We start from the raw sequence: 18,219 nt of genomic DNA, 5'->3' as shown, positions 1-18,219 counted from the left end.
TATCTTTCGGGATGGGAAAAGCTGAATTCTCCAAGCTGGGCAGCAAAGGGCAGAGAAATAGAAGCCTTAGCTAGAGGAAAAGCAACACTAAATTCCCAGATTGCTATGAAGCATGTTCTCTTAATCATTCTCTTTCTCAGGGGTGGGGTAGAATCAGGGTTGCAATGAACAACCAGTTGTAATACAAATCAAGCTATACCCAGGGCAACTTGTACAGTTCTTTCAAGGCAGAAAGTCAGGGAGAGGAGTCACTCACAGAAGCTAGTGTAAATAATGCATGGATATTTAAAGATTCAAAACTATGACAATCACTTTGATGGTTGATATTAGATCACAGAATTAGGGAAAGACCAAAAGCCTGATAATGTACTTAAGGAATTCTATATTGCCAATGAGACCCCAAGGCTGAGTGATAACAGCCTCAAAAGTTCAATCCCTAAGGCAGATTCCTTGTCACCAAACTTCACCCAAAAGCAAAACTGCTCTTAGAACCTCTGAGCTCTCATTTCAGATGTGGCCTTAGAGGACAGATCCAGGGTCTAAATTACAAGCAGGTTTTGTTTCTTGCCTGTAATATCCATTCCGTCTACTTCCTACCTCCTAAATGGGTATTGTTGAATATTTCTAATATTGTTGAAGTATCCATCCTCTTCCATATATACAGGTGTCTCAGGGAATACCTATTTTGTCCTCAACTTCAAGGGCTGAAAGTTGAATGCATAAGTCTGTTTTGGTAATCTCAACCCTCTTAATGGAAATTCATTTAGGAATGTGCAAGTGACCCAATTCTGGCCAGTAAGATGTGAGAGAAAATTCACTGGTAGGCTTTTGAGAATTTCATTATTCTTAAGAAAGAGATACAAGCAGAAGATGGTCTCTTGACTGTCTCTGAATGTTTCCATGTATGTCCATATGCTATGCTGAGAATTGTTATAGCAATCAATCTATTATACCAAACAGGATAAAACCAATGTAGGGAGGAAGACAGAACCAATACAGAGGTTTACACAGAAATGGGTCAGAGGTTATCTTCACTAAAAATTCACTATCCCCCTGGATTTAATGTTATATGAGACATTTCCTCCTCATTTGTTAACAAGGCAAGTTGGATTTTCTGCTACTTGCAGCATTTTAAAATATTCTAACATTCTCATGATGTATATAGTACTAAATGGACCACATTCAAACTTAAACAGAATTATTGTTACATGGCTAGAATTTGTAGTAACTTAATATGGGTATTTTCTTAACCAAATGGCTAAATAAACAGATCTGGTTTTTATAAATTATAAACCTGAATCAGCAGAACATTTTGAAATTTATGATTAATGGAAGACTTTTTGCGATAAATTTTAGTATGCATCTCTTTCTCTCTATCATCTGTCTCAGGAATAGGGTGAAGAGAAAGAGGAAAAAAGGAAGGAATTAATAGCATAGTACAGAAGGGAGCATAATGAAAGAAAAAGAAGGAAAGATAGTCATATTTACTGTACAATGTTATTTAGAACCTGAATTACTTTGTTCAAATTAGCAAGGTTGGATACATTATATTTAAATCTCATAAACATCTTATATATATTACCAAGTGTCAAATATTTTATAAGTTTTAAATGTTAGCATATTTGAAAGAATGAAAGGTTAATCAATTATTCCACGCTGAAATGAAATGGATTAAATGAAATTTTAAAATCAAATTCATTAAGGGAGATTTTAAAATAGACTAAGTGATATATTAATACTATAAAGATAATTTCAGGATTCAGAAAAGCTGATATATATTGAAAAGGGAACTAAATGATTTTTTCCCCTCAAAATCATCTTTTTATCCTAAAGGACAGTTCTGACTATATTTCACAGTGAAACTGATGGTTGGGTTATATCATGCTAACAGGATGTCTTTTTCATTAAACATAATCTTTTCATGAGATTTAAACAAAATCTAAATTTAATTATAAAATATGAAAGTGTATAATTTTTAAAAGAAAAGAAATACTACATAAGTTTATAATTAAAATAATTAAAACAGCATTGGGCTGTTTGAAGCTGATGAGCTATGTGTATTGTAAATGCTATCTGATTATTCAGGAAGAAGGAAAATTCTTATACGATCCTGATAGCACGTGGAACTTTGGTGGGGCAGTTAGTTTGCTGAATAATTACCTATTCCATTGCAATAACTAGAAAACAAACAAACTTAAATTGATGTTATATGTACTGTTGTTAAACTAAAAATCTTAATCAACTTCATAAAATGATCAATATTTTAAATTTTGAGGTAAACCTGTTTATAATTGTGTATATGTGTGTTTATAGAATTTTAATGGGAAAGCATAAATAACACTGTCTTCCAGTCTAAATTATTAACGTTCATGATTTTAAAAAATTCACTCTAGGTTAAAATAAAGTCCAATACACTTGAAACACTAACAGGTTTTTATTGAAATCTACTGCTTAATTCAATAAATGTACTATTATTAATAATTAGTGCAAGAAATGATTGGTGCCTTTTCATTATCAAATCCTAACTACTCTCCTTCAAAATTTTAAGTCAATGCCAAGTTTAGTTTTTCACATTCATTTACTTTTTCATTTTTACATTGGAGTCTACTAATATAAGGCTAATGGTGCTGTTGTCTGCAGCCTTCTATCTTCCTCTTTTCTGAGGTTTCAACCTGCTTTGAGTCTACCTAAGAATTTATCTTATTAGAAGGATATTAAGAGAGAACAAATTCAAATTCCATTTATGATCCTGCTCAATTTGTGGCAGATATTTCAGAATTCATGGTATGGCACCCTCAGTTAAATGAAAGCTACTATATTTTAAGTTCAGCTGAAGTTGAACAGGAACTAGAAAATTGTGCAATACCTTCATGATTATGGTCCAAGAAGGGATTTTCAACCATAATATTATTATAAAACTATTCTTAAACACCTTCAATCTGATCTCATATTGTAGGCATGCTATATATTAGAAAAAATTACAAATAAACAGTTTTATTCCAAGTCAAAGTATATTCCTAATATCAGAAATACTATTTATTTAAAAAGAATCTTGGCCTAAAACAAAATGAAGTTTAGTTACTGTTATAAAAGACCGATTGTTCATCTAGCTCATCCCAGTGTTAAAAATAGGTGTTTTATTTATGTGTCCTAGTTGTATCCTCTACCTCTGCTGTGTCTCTTACATTTACCATTTCAACTTTTCCATTCTTAGTGTCACCATCATTATTCATTTCTTTAATGATACCAATTTCGATAACATTTAACATTTACTGAGTTAAATATGTTAAATTTTACTTATCCTCGTAACAACATTGAGTTCTCTACTAACCACTCCTAGATTATAAAGGAGGAATCTTCAACTTGCCTCAACGACTTCGTATTTGCTAAGTACTCTCATGCTTTTATCTCTACCCTGATTGCCTCTCCAGCATTCCGGCTTTTGAAATCATGCCTATCCTTAAAGTCCCCTTTCAAGCCTGGCATCTTTGCTGTGAAATCTTTTCTAATCTCTAGCTACCCTGTATCTTTCAACCTCCTACAATTTCTATAACTTACATGCTTCAGTTTTCTTTGACTTTTCAGCCACTGCCTCAGTGATACCAGTATTACTGCACATCTTTTATTTGAATAATGTAATGTCTTGTTAATAAGTTGAATATAGATGCCTCAAAACTGTGCCCCATTTATTTTTATGGTGATTTCTTTCCTATAGAATTCTGTTATGAATAAATTCAGAGTCTAATAAAACAACAAAAAAGACAATTTGAAAAGACATATTTCTCTGTAATAGTTTTTACATTTTTTAAAAGATTGGTTTGATTTCAGTTTAGTTACCTTTTAAGATCATAGAAGAGTAAGCCCTACCAATAATTGCACAGGGACTAAGATTCAATACTCTAAAAAAAATTGTTTTGAGGCAGTGGGAGGAAAAAGTTCTAAACTGGAAGCTGATCTCTAGTTTAGACTTGAGTTGTCACATTAACTAGGGTGACCAAATGATTTATTTTCCAAACTGAGACAGTTTTGAGAGACAACAGGGTTATTATAACTAAACCAGGGTATTCTTGGGAAAACTGCATCCCATTAACTAGCTAGGTGATCTTACACAAATTTGTTTAATTTACTCATAAGTATTTGCCCATGTATTTAGAATTTCACATTTTGAATTCAGGGATAATGTAAATGCAGGAAACATTAGTGGCAAAGAACTCTTCTAGAAAATAAAATTTAGAAAACTATTATTTGGAGTTAAATATGAGATGCTTTTTAGATTAACTGGAAGAGTTGAGTAGTAATAAAAATTGAATAGTTATTACCATGCAATAAACTATCATAGATTAATACAGGTATTAAATATAATCTTCAGCCTTCAAAGAGGAGTTGTATGGAAAGGCTTTGGAAGTGTCTGGAAGAACTCTGTTAGATAAGAAATGGGAACTTCTCCAAAGAATATATGTATGGAAATGGATACGAGAAAAAGATATATGACTGTTTGGGGAAGGGTAAATTGCTTTAAATGTTTTAAAACTTTTTGGACAATCAACCCTAAGGATATTAGAAATAATATTTTCTTTAATGTGTTTCACCCAAATTAAATATTAGTATTCACTTAACTTTGATTTTTTTGTTTTCGTGTCGAAATTAAAGTTTTTTTCCCCCCTTAAAGTGACTTTAGAGGTGAGTGCTCTGTTTACACACTTACATACTCTAATGCTTAGAAGTTGCCTGCATTTCTGAAGTCATCAGAGATTATCTTAGAGTCTTTCTGTAACATTTTTATACATTCATCCTGTTACCTCATCTCAAATGCCAGGAAATATCCTGACCAGATGTAGATAAAAATATTACACTCTGTATTAATGCCATTATTTGAATTTCAAAAAAGAGGAAATGATCCTTAATTGTAGATTCAATTGTTATTTGCAGGTGCAAAAGGAAACTTTGGCTGCCTCATTTAATAACCTGTTCCAAGAGTTCAGAGGTGAATTTAAAAAGGATAGTACGATTTAATAAACGGCTAATTTAACTAGGTGTTGCCTAGAGAAGTTTATTGGCCCTTTAGGGAAGGAACAGTACTTTATATTAGCAAAAGGAACTTCTATTAGCAAATCACATTACATCAGAAAGGTGTAAACTGTTTTTCTTTTTTAAGATATATCTGCCTATTTTTTAACTCTTGCCAAGAAAAGGATTAAGGTTTGTTGTTATTCATGGTCTGGGTTTGAAAGACAAGTGTGTCTGAAACTTGCCTACTCCACATTTCTACTCAAATAATATAGTTTCTGCAGAGAAAGATGTTTTATTACTGTGGGAAGAAAAATAAAGAAACATAGGGATTAAATGGAATATATTTCTTGGTTTCTTACATTAACTGATTTTGAGGTTATTTCTTCCTTCAGCTGTTGTACCAGGAAAAAAAAAAAAAGCAATAAAAAAGTTATATAGCACATTTCTATGATTGATTATATGCTGGGTTAAATCCTTAAATGTAGAGTTGTTTCATTATCAGAGTCATCAGTTTGAATAGCCTGGTATTTTTGTTGAACATTTCTATGCATTTTGAAAATATGATATAAATTAGAAGATAATCTTTTAAAAAGAGAATACTTTCTTTTTCTTAAGCAGAATTGTGTTAGACTTGTTACGGAATTATCGTGTTGTATCTAGATACAATAGTTGTGATTTTGATGTAAAGTCTTCTTTTTTCATTCTTTCTAAACTGATTCTTTATACATGAATTTTATATTTTTATCCAAATGTATTTTTCAACAACACCAATAATAATGAAATACCAATATGTGTCTACATTTTCAAGAACTTTTCTCTAACTAGAGTTTAGCTTCATGTTATCATTTTTAAAAAATACAGTAGAGATCTCAGTAAAAAAGGATTATTTTACTTAAAAACAGAAGCAAAGTTTAGGCAAATCTTTAAAAAAAAATTGGGAAAGTTTGAAAAAATTCTACAATTCTTCAGAAAATATAAATAGCTTTACACTAAAGCCAATACCAGATTTGGAAGGCCAAAATCTATGTACCTCATGTATACTTGTTATGCTAGATTAGAATATATATATAATATGTTTATAATATATAAATTAAATATTGATATATAGGATATGCACACACAAACACACTAATTAGGTCTTGTTAATTTCTATTTTACCTATGAAATTTTTAAAAAGTATATGAATATGTTTTAATATTTTGTGTTCCCATAATTGTATAACAAAGGGAAACCATCATAATAAATTCCCATAGACAAGAACACCCAAAAATTGCCTGGAAACAGTTATGAAAGAGGCATCTATATAATTTGAGTTTCCACTATATTAAAGGGCAATGATAATTATTTTACAATAATAAAAATGACAATTTATTGACAATGTATGCATTATTAATCATTATACTAAGCACTTTAATTACATTTTCACATTTATTCCTCAGAACAAACATGAGATATGCACAACTACTGTCTTTATTTTACAGATGAGAAAACTGGGGGATATGGAAGTTAAATAATCTGCCCAAGGTCATAGAGCTAGAAAATGACAGAGTTAGAAATGTAATTTTGGTCTCCTTGACTTAGATTTTTAAAAAAAATACTGTATCAGAAGCATGACAATTCCTTTATACCTGTTGTGTAGTTTTATTCCTGATCATAATGAGTTCTTATAAAGTCTTGTGATGTTTCTTACTATAAACAAGACTGGTTACAATCAATAATTATTTATTATAATATATTAAAAATTGAGAAGTTTTCATTGCAATTTTTTATAATATAAATAAATTTCATATTTTAGTCTAATTGCTTTAATGATTAATCCTTCAATTGGCTTAAAATAGAAATAAAAATATATCTTTGCTTTTAAAAAAATAACACTAACCTGCAAATTTCTACTTTAGGTACTTCAGCTTAAAGAAGTTGTGAAAATAATATAGGAGTATAATTTTTTGAATTTTATGATTTTAATGCTTTTTTCTTTCTTATGTACATTCAATACTCATGCTAGTTATATGAGTTAGAAAACATTCTAGCCAATACAATGTTTATAAACATTGTTTATATTAAATGCTTTGCCACTGCTGTTCAATATAATCATCTGGATTTTACCTCAAATACTTGAAATTGTTGACAAAACAATTTTTGATAGTGTTAGAAGTGAGGAAATATACAAAAACAATGAGCTTGATAGGAAAAAGAAGAAAGGTTTAAGAGTAGGAGTTAGGAAAACTAAGTGCAAATTGAGAAAAGAGGTAGAGAGATCTGGGTCAAAGGGAAAAGGTCAGGAAGATGAAGGAGAAAGTCTTAGAAGGTATGTAAAGCATGACTGAAAACAGATGCCAGCAAGGGAGAGCTGGGGAGAGGAGATGAGGATCCCTAAGGTTGGTTGTCCTTCCACAATAGAGAAACAGAAATTAAATGGCCTTGTATGACCGGAGGGAGACACCAAAAACGATCCTTCTCATCCATCTTTGAAGATGAAAATCATGAAGTCAAATCTAGTGTGTGTGGAATGCAGGACCAGGTCACTGTGTTCACAAAGATGTCATTAATGGTGATATCTACTGAAAAGGGTTGTCCTAGACCGGTAAGGAAATTAATGCACATGAAGGACTGAATAAATGTTGTATGCTATCATCATTATTTTAATATTGCTTCATTTGCTATTTTCATTTTTTATGAATAGAAGTATTTGGAAAATACAGACATAAAAAGATAGTAAAGAGGTTATTGAATCATCCTGATTTGAGATATCTGTGATATCAAAGGTCTAAATAGAGTTTTTTCATTTTTTTCTTTATACTTTCAATGTAGTATTTAGGAACAATATATAGTAAAATTATTTTTGTAGTTTCACAGAGAAAATATTTCAGGATTTTCTCTTAAAATGAAGATTTTTGAATTTGTACATTTTAAAACAGAAGATATTAAATAGATAAAGAAGATAACTGAAAGTTGATTAACCCATGTTCCTAATTAGTTTGTTTTTTTCTGGGAATGGTTTGAAGAAATATTGGATGAAGAACAACACTGAAGCTTAAACAAAAATCTTTTAAATTATTGTCTTTTAAATGGGAGACCTTTTTAAAAATGATTTAAAGTAGTGAAAATTTAGGGTAAGCCATTAATAGCAGTTTATTTCAAAAAGTTGTAACACATTTTCTAATGAGCAAAAGGTTATGTAATGCTTATATTCAGTAAATTGCAGAGCAGCTGAAATGTTTCCTGTCATTATGACAATATTTTGGTTTGTTGTCATAACAAGAAAACTGGTGTCCTCCATTTGGAAAAATAGACTAATCTGGCTATTTGCTAAATATGATATTTTAAGATATTTTATTTCATTCTTATCTTAAAATGATTAGCATTTGGCCTTTATCAAATACACTAAGATATAGAAATGTTATGTATATGTATTAACTACTTTAATGCATTTGTAACAAAATCTGCATTGCTGAAATATAACCTTTTAGTTTCAGACAGCTAGGGATTTTATGTTATGTGGAAAACATGAATAAACCAATATGAAGGCAATGTGTAACTTACCGAATCATCCATTGGAGGCTTATGTTCTTGATTTTGTGTAAATAAAATATCTTGAATTGTGCATGCGATGTAATCAACAGGTTTCTTAATGTGTCATGGTTTTCCATAAGGTTCTTCCCTTTGTTTGCACAGCTGCTTTCTAGAGATCTGTGTATCACATTTCGCTTAAAGTATTGTAACTACTATTTTAAAACTAGTGATCATTTCCAGGAAGAAGCCTGTTTTGTACAAATGTTTGATCTTATGAGAACTTGATATATTATTTCATTATCATTGATAGTTTTAATTTTTGTATGGTCAAGATGTTTGGATTATTCAATATACTGTTAAACTGTGACTTCATTAACAAGGAAGAAATGCTGTCTATGCAAATTTTAGTCTAGAGAGAATATGATATACAATATTCCAAAATGTAGTTTCCTTCAATCATCTTGTTAGAAACATTACATCAAGGGACAATTGATTCACATATTGATTTATTGGCTTTGAAAAGGCAGGTCAGTAATGATCTAAACTTAATAAAAAATTACATGACTGATTTTAAGCATACACACTTCTAATAAAACACATTGAAGTCAATAAGTTTTGCATTAGCGACAAGCAACCAATCAGCAAGACACTGCTTGGTTTCTACCATGGAGTTTACAGTCTAATTTTCACATTCCTTTTAATGGTCTCACTTCTTTAGTTGACTGTTTTCCCTCTTCTTCAGTTACCTCCCCCAGGGTTAGATCTACATTTTTCCTAACTACATACTGGACCCTTCTTCATTTGTTTTTAATGTCATCTTTCCAATAGTCATCACCTGCCCCTCCTCTTTCAGCGTCAATTGTTACTGCCACAGTGAAACTTCTTACTATCCTTTAATGTTTTAGGTTCTTTTATGCTTTTGTGACTTTTCATAGAATAACTTTACCCTAATTCTTCAATGGTGAAATGATCCTTCAAAAACTCAATTCTTAGGTTACTTCCTCTTTGAAGTCTTTCTGGACTTTCCAATTGATACAGAAGTTCAGATCATTCATAAGGCTGTAAATATAAAAGTGTAAAGAATCCTTGATGGGACAACATACACACATGTACACGTGTGCTCACACACACACACACACACACACACTTCTACTTGACAGTAACATAGAAAAGAAATTCAAAGCTTTTTCATTGTGCTTTTATGCTTAACAAGTTGATGGTCTTCATAATTAATGTAATTATTATTGTCAGATATTGCTTTTATTTACTTTGGAATCTAACATCTTGCAGATTTCATGTACTAACTTTATTAGAACTCCTATTTGTGTTCTCACACACAGCACAAGTAAACACTTTAAAAATATAAATCTTGAATATAATTATCATATTGGCCAGAGCCAATTTCTCAAGTATGATGGATTATCTAAGGCAAATGATCTGGGCAAAATATTAATATTTTAAGTTATATATGACTAAAGGTAGACATTATTATATAGTAATATAAAGAGCACCTACACTTAATAACAAAAAGATAAACATATCCACTGAAGCATGGATAAATAAAAATGACCAAGAACTAACAGCAGAGAAACCTAGGTGGCCAAAATTTAGCTGATATTCAAGGTATGAATCTTAAAACAAGAGGCCATGGGGTAGAAGCCAGCAAGGACATAAATATTTTAAATATTCTACGGCCAGTATTTGCAAAGTAGCTAAATGTTAATTGTATATTACTGATGGGAATGTGATTTTTTCTTAAAAATTTATTGGAGGAAAATTTAGCAATATGTTTTAAAGTCTTTAAAATATAAAATTTTATCCTCCAATTCTAACTGTAGAAAGTAATCCAAAAGAAGGAAAAGTATACAGAAATGTGGGTAGAATAATAATCTTCAAAGCCTTACTTTTAAATAACGGTATTTGGAAAAATATTATGGATCATGGACATTGATTAAAATTGTATTTGAGAAGAATATTTAATATTGCAAAATATCTGTTATTTTATTAAATAAAAAAGAAAATGAGCAATCTTATATGTGTATAAAAATCCAAATACATAGATAATTAGAATGGGTAATGGGATTATGGATGATTTTTATTTTCTTGATCATATCCTTCTTTTTATTTTCTAAGTCTTCTACTGTAAATATTACACTTATCACCATAATATTTAAATGATTAATCATCCAGGTATATAGCTATTTCTATCTTTTCTAAGATACAAAACAAATTTTTATATTACACTACCATACATCTTTATTAGAAGAGTTATATGATAATTCCTTAACTAAGCAGGTGGTCGAAATTAGTGCATAACTAATTTGATTTCTAAATATTAATTTAATTTCAAAAATACAGAAGAACTATATTTGAAATACTTCTCTTTAAACCTGAAATATTTCCTGGGGTCAATTTGCATAATTTTCTTCAGTTTCAGTATTTGCTAGTGTTTCAGTAAGTTATGTCATGGAGGATATTGATTAGAACATTATTGGAATTTAATAGGGAGAATGTTAATTGGGTAGCACAGATATAGTCTTTTTGAGCATTACAGTATTTTGACATTCTTTCGTATTTGTGATCCTGAGATCCTGGGTCATATACTTTGTCAAATCCTTGTAACAAAAAGGAAAAAAAGGCTTTGTTTGGAGATATACTTACAACAGAATGTCTATGTCTATGCCAGTATATATCCATGCCTGTCATTGCATATGTATTTGTGTCTTTATCTGTATCTGTGTATCTGTATCTATGTCTTTATATCTTTATCGACACCTATATCTAAGGCAATTAATATTTACCTAGGTAATCCCTAAATTCTAGTGTTCCTGTAGTTGGTCTATCAATAGACAAGCCTAGAAAAATTAAATCCCATAGTTTCTTCCATAGTATATAGGGAATTCCTTCAACTGTTATAGTCTAAAATTCTGAAATAGAGCTAAAAAGCAACCCCTATTTTGGTCTAATATTTTTGTGTAACATTACTATTTTCCATCCCCAACTCCTGTAACACATGGACACATTAAACTCCAGCTTTTGCCACTTTGAGATGTTATTCCACTTATAGGAAACCTGCAGTGTGTATGTACATTTAGAATCTTTGTGGCAGGCCTGAGATTTTGCCTGGCAAACCAAATGATCAGAAATGTTTTCTGATGTCTAAAGTATCACTTTAGCTTGATGTATGACTGTTATGATATTATTTATGATTTTGTTATATATGTATTTTGTTTATGCACATTTCTGCAACGGTGGCTTTCTGCTCCTTTGGTGGGTAGAGATCAGCTATTGACAAACTATGTATTTCCTAAAAGTGACCCCAAAGGAGAATTTCCTTTTGGAATTTATGCTAGCCCTCCCTCCCTCCCTCCTTCCCTCCCTCCCTTCCTTCCTTCCTTCCTTTCTTCCCCCTTTTTTCTTCTTAATATATATGATGTATCAGAAAAAAAACAATTTTTATTTTTATTTGGAGTACCTATTTTGTTTTAAACTCCCGAATTATTCTCTATTCTCCTTTTAATTCTCCTTCAAAGCATAGACAACATGAAACATTTTCCTTTTATTTAAATACATGGGGAAAAGATAATTCATTTCCTTGATTAACTAAGTTATATGCTAGTATGTTATTTTCTATGAATGCTTGTAATTTTAAATATGTGAAGTGTGCATGTGGACTGCATATGTCCAGTAATCTTTATATTTTTATACCTATCATAATTAGCTTTAAAATAGTTTATTGAACTGAATTTCCTATTCTTCATTCTCTTGTGCCTTTAAGACTTCAGAAAACTATCTTTCGTGGTTCCAAAGTGCTTTCCTGAATGATCTGCTCTGGAATATTCTCTAAAAGGTGATGACAACAGTGGGATACTATGGAGGGAAAGGATGGGTGCTATTTACCCTGTTTCACGTCATGCAATGTTTCTAGTCTTTGCCTCTAATCTCCAGTCTCTCCTAACTTTAGAACTTGGTTTAGATTTTGTGTTACCTTCCCTGTATTCCATGCTCCTGTCATGACAAAAGGGAGCAGATGGGACACTTTATTCTGCCAAAATATGGAAGGTTGATATTTTAAAGTTGTTTCTGAGGAATTTTTCCTGAAATGAAAAGCAAAAAAAAAAAAAAAAAAATTATACAGAAACATGAAAATTAATGGATTTTTACAAAGCCTAATATTCTCATTATGAATTTAAACATATCCAATATGGAGAATTTATTCAAAGTGTGGCCAAACTAGTCTGACGCAGCACTTTACACACCAAGCTCATGGTTCTTAAACTTGTCAAGGTGAAAACAGAGAGGATAGATCTCTAAATACAGCTGCTGTATTTAAGGCGGTGCAATTTGCCTTCTGGACTGCTGGATGGAATCTTGCAGAGCTCATGGCTAGAGTTTCTTCATGTCCTCTCCACTGACAGCTCCCTACGTTTGGATGATGATTTGATTACAGGTGAAAAGTGGCAGAATTTTCTCAAATACCTTATTTGGAATAGAGAATTGTAGAGCTCAGTCCTGGAAATGGTAGCCTAGGAATTATGTTTATTTTTCTCTACATTAGAACACGGCCCTCTCAGTATTAATTTTCTTCAGGGAATAGAAAAGGTATATAATCTACAAGATTGCTTAGTATTAAATTAGTTCAAGTTTCTGTCTCTAGGACTCATTGAAATGGCTAGTTTTTTAGTTTTCACAAAAATTCTCTTGGTTAGAAGCATTTTTATGATCAAGAATACATATTTATTAGTGTGCATGTGTGATAGAAATGGTAGGGAAAAATGTAGCCTTAAAGTATAAATCTGAGAGATAGTCTTGTGGGTTTACATTTGTAAAAAGATGAGAGCTGAATGCCAGAGTTTGACAAGGCAGAAATGTCAGGTACTTATGTCTAGTACTCATGTCAGACTAGAAGATAAGCCTCAGATCAGAGGTTTCTTCTGAAGTTTTCTGTATATTTGAGCCAGAGAAGCTTATAAAGCTGGTCCCCGAAAGAGGATTATCATCTTATAATAATCAATCCTCACTCTGAGTTTGGTGTACTAAAAATTGAGTCCAAGAAATTCTGTAAATTCAAATCTCTTGACTTGCAAACATTTTAATATAGACCTAATGGCATTTTAAGTGTGGGGAGTTTGGCTGATAGGGGTTGATTTGGTCACAAATTAAAACAAACAATGCTAAATTACTCTAGACTAAAATAAAAAAGAAAAGATTATATATTGCATATTGTGAATATTAAGTCAAGTAAAAATTGTTAGAAAATTAATCATGCATGCAGCTCAGATACTGAATATTTATAAATACTAAACCAATCTACACCAATATCTAAGGCATTTATGCATTATTTATATTTTTATTCTATGAGTTTCCTGGAGGACTAAATCTTAGATTTCTATTGAACTTAGTACATACACCTATATATGTTTTATTTTGTTGGTTTTGATGGTTTCTTGAGAAAAAAAGCATTTGCCTCATTGTACACTCTATTATCCAGAAAGCTCTCCATTTGAAATATTAAATGAGGTTGACTTGTGGGACTATCTTTATTTTATACTAGCTCTATTGTCTATTGATTTGTGAGCATTTTGCTCCCAGACACTCAACTGCAGATGGGATTCTTAATATTATCAGCATTCCCTTACATTGGGACTACTATAATTTGTTGATTAATTTGCCTACTGATAGTCTATTATTTCCAGTTTGGACAGAGGCTGCAATGAACATATTCTTGTAAGTCTTTGTACGAGTATATGTTTCCTTTTGTATTGGATACATAGTAGGAGTGGAATAGCTAGATCAAATGATACACCTATATTTAACCTTTTAAGAATAGGTCAACTGTTTCCCAAACTTCCTATGTTAATACTATTTTGTATTCCTACTAGCAGTTTATGAGAGTTTCAGTACCTCCACATCCTTCTCAACACTTAATTTGGTTAACCTTTTAAATTTTACCCATTTTAATAAATATTTATTGGTATTTTATGTGCTTTTAATTTGGATTTCCCCAATGACTAATGATGTTGAGTATCTTTTCATGTACTTACTTCCCATTCCCAAATCATTTTTGGAGAACTTTCCAAATCTTTGCCCACCTTTTATTTGATTGCTTGTTTTCTTATTGAATTTTGGGAATTTTTTCTATATATTCTTGATACATGTTCTTTATTAAATATATGCTTTGCAAATATTGCTCTATACTTATGGTTTATTCGTTTTTTTTTTGTTTCTTTTTTTTCTTTTTTTATTTCAGCATATTATGGGGTTACAAATATTTAGGTTACATGTATTGCCTTTGGCCCACCGAATCAGAGCTTCAAGCGTGTCCATTCCCCAGATGGTGTGCACCACACCCATTAGATGTGTACATACCCATCCCTTCCCCCCCATCTGCCCAACACTCAATGAATGTTATTACTATGTTTTTCAGTTTCTTAACAGTGTCTTACGAAGAGCAGAAGTTTATAATTTTTGTGAAGTTTCATTTATTCATTTATTCTTTTATTCATTGTGCTTTTGGCATTGTGTCAAAAATCTATGCTTAACTCAAAATCACAAAAATTTTTTTATATTTTCTTCTAAAACTTTTAAAATTTTACATTAGATCTATGAACTCATTATGAATTGAATTTGTATATACTTTGAGATATGAATCAAACTTCATTTTTTAAATGCATGTGTCTTTTATCCAGCTCTGTTGAGGTAGGATTGGCAAGCAAAAGTTATACATATTTAAAGTGTAAAAGGTGAAGTTTTGATATATGTATATATTGTAAAGTGATTATAATCAAGCTAATTAACATATCCATTGCCTCACAGAGCTGCCATTATTTGTGTGTGTGTGTGTGTGTGGTGAGAACACACAAGAATGACTTTAAATAAGTTTTGACTTTACAGTACATTTTTATTAGCTATAACTACTGACTATAGTACCCTTTAAACAATATCTCCCATCTTCCCTCATCCCTTAAACCCTTGTACTCATCATTCTACTCTGTGTTACTATGAGTTTGACTTTTTTTTTAAGATTCCACATATAAGTGAGATGATGTCTATTCGTTTCTGTGTCTGGCTTATTTTACTTAGTATTAACATAATATCTTCCAGGCTCATCCATGTTGTTGCAAATGGCAAGATTTCCTTCATTTTTAAAACTGAATAGTATTCTGTTTTGTGTGTATATACAAACACATCACATTTTCTGTATCTATTCATCTGTTGATGGAAACTTAGCTTGTTTTTCATATCTTGGCTATTGTAAATAATGCTGTAATGAATATGGAAGTGCAGACATCTCTTAGTGACACTGATTTTATTTCCTTTGATATATACTCAGAAGTGGAATTGCTTGATTATATAGTAGTTCTATTTTTAATTTTTGAAGAACCTCCATACTGTTTTCCGTAATTGCTGTAAGAATTTATATTCCCAGCGGTGGTGTACAATGGTTCTCTTTTCTCCACATTCTTGGCAACACTATCTTTTGAGTGTTTGATTATAGCCATTCTAACAGGCATGAGGTGGTTATCTCATTGTAACTTTGATTTGCATTTCCCTGATGATTAGTGATGTTGAGAATCTTTTCATATAGGTGGCCATTTTGTATGGCTTTTGAGAAATGTCTATTCAGATCCTTAGCCCATTTTTCAATTAGGCTAAATTTTTTTTTTCTGTTGAGTAGTATAAGTTTCTTATATATTTTGAATATTAACCTTTTGTCAGATACATGGTTTATACATATTTTCTCCTGTAGGTTGCCTTTTCATTGTGTTGATTGTTTCCTTTGCTAAGCAGAAACTTTTTAGTTTGATGAATCTTATCTGTTTAGTTTTGCTTTCATTGCCTATGCTTTTGGTGTCATATCAAAGTAATCATTACCAAGCCCAATGTTGTGAAGCTTTTCCCCTATGTTTTCTTTTAGTTTTATGGCTTCAGGTCTTGCATTGAAGTGTTTAATCCATTATGAATTGATTTTTTTGTAGGGTATAAGAGAAGGGTCTAATTTCATTTTTTTTTGCATGCATATATCCAATTTTCCAAACATTATTTATTTTAAAGAGTGTTTTCCCAATTGTATATTCTTGGTGCTTTTGTCAAGAATTTGTTAACCATATATGTGTGGGTTTATTTATAGACTCTCTATTCTATTCCATTGGTATAGGCACCTGTTTTTATGCCAATACTGTTTTGATTACTGAAGGCCTATAATATTGTTTGAAATTAGGGAATGTGATGCCTCCAGCTATGTTCTTCTTGCTAAAGATTGCTTTTACTATGCAGGGTCTTTTGTGGTTCCATATGAATTTTAGGATTTTTTTTTTTCTATTTCTGCAAAAAATGACATTTGAATTTTGATAGGGATTCCATGGAATCTATAGATTGCTTTGGGTTGTATGAACATTTTAAAAATATTACTTATTACAATCCATGAACATATTTTCCCACTTATTTGTATCTTCTATAATTGCTTTCATAAATGTTTTGTATAATAGTTTTCAGTGTACAGATCTTTTACCTCCTTGGTTAAATTTATTTCTAAATATTTTGTTCTGTTTATTGCTATCATAAATGGTATTGTTTTTCTTGATTTCTTGTTCAGATAGTTTGCTGTTAGTGTATAGACATACAATTGATTTTTGTGTGTTGATTTTGTATCCTGCAACTTTACTGAATTTATTAGTTCTAACCCTTTTTTTGGTGGAGTCTTTAGGGTTTTCTATGTATGATTATGTCATCTGCAAACAGAGACAATTTTACTTCTGATTTTTCACAGATGTATATCCCATTATTACAACACCATTTGAAAAGACTAACTTTTCTACACTGAATTTCTTATACACTTTTATAAAAAAAAACTGCTCTCCTTATATACTTAAGTCTATGTATATACTTTGTACTCTTTTCCATTGACCTATTTGTCTGCCTTTATGCCAACACCAGACTGCTTGCTACTGTTGCTTTTTAATGTCTTGAAATCAGGTAATGTTGGTCTTCTAACATTTTTCCTTTTCAAAGTTGTTTGGATATTCTAGCTCCTTTGCATTCATTCCAGCTCTTCACTCAGATTATCTAATGTTAACATAACCATGGCACATTTGTCAAAACAAAGAAATTAACATTTGTTCAATAGCATTAACACATTTTAATTGAATTTTACTGCTTTTTCTGTTAATGCCCTTTTACCGATTGAGGACTCAATCTAAAATATCATGTTGCATTTAGTCATTATGTTTGGATTTCCCCAATCTGTCACAATTTCTATCTTACCTTTTTTTTTTTATAACTTTGATGATGTATAATTTCTTTTAAGTCTAGTAATACTTTTGTTTTGGAATTCGATTAATGCTTCATTCATAAATTAATTTGGGAATAAATCCTCCATTTAAATTTTCTGAAAGAGTTTGTGCAGAATCAGTATTATTTCTTTCTTAAATGTTTGGTAGAATCACTGATGAAGCCATCAGGATCTAGGATTTTCTTTACAGAAAAATTTTAAACTCAAATTTAGTTTATTTAATATAGATAGGGATTTTCAGGTTGTCTGTTTCTTGAGCGAGCTCTGGCAATTTGTATCTTTCAAGAAATATCACTCCTTTCACCTGAGTTGTCTAATTTATGATAATATTCTTCCTAGTATTACTTTATTATCCTTTTTACTACCTGTAGTGTCTGTAGTAATAATGTCACCCCTCTCATTCC

The sequence above is a fragment of the Lemur catta genome, chromosome 1, assembly GCF_020740605.2.
Source record: "Lemur catta isolate mLemCat1 chromosome 1, mLemCat1.pri, whole genome shotgun sequence".
Classification (NCBI taxonomy): Eukaryota; Metazoa; Chordata; class Mammalia; order Primates; family Lemuridae; genus Lemur; species Lemur catta.
Note: the sequence above shows the minus strand (reverse complement) of the source record.